Source organism: Formica exsecta, unplaced genomic scaffold (genome assembly GCF_003651465.1).
Source record: "Formica exsecta isolate Colony F162 unplaced genomic scaffold, ASM365146v1 scaffold218, whole genome shotgun sequence".
Lineage (NCBI taxonomy): Eukaryota > Metazoa > Arthropoda > Insecta > Hymenoptera > Formicidae > Formica > Formica exsecta.
The window spans coordinates 1557836-1558072 of NW_021849477.1; the positions used below are offsets into that span (position 1 = coordinate 1557836).

General features: G+C 47.7%; 1 protein-coding gene across 1 annotated transcript in view; it reads left to right on the forward strand.

The window, feature by feature from the left end:
* LOC115235293 (homeobox protein Nkx-6.2-like) overlaps positions 1 to 237 on the forward strand; it is a 33648-nt gene that overhangs the window by 32861 nt on the left and 550 nt on the right. The gene's annotated exons all lie outside the window — the stretch shown is intronic.

A 237-nucleotide genomic window follows, 5' to 3' on the forward strand; every position in this document is an offset into this window, starting at 1 on the left:
CCCCAGTCCCCGCGGGAGGCTGGTCGCCGATGAATTTTCTCCGGGACCCGTTAATTCAAATGTTATAGACGCCCGCTAGAGTCGAGGCCAGCGTATTAATCGAGAGAGGTCGAATGGAGACCGCGAGCGAGCAATGTTAAAGATGTCGAGAGTCGACAATTTCAATAATCCGCGTAGAACGGCCACTTCGCGATAGAGATTTTTATTTCAAAAATTAATTCATTCTTCGGAAAAATC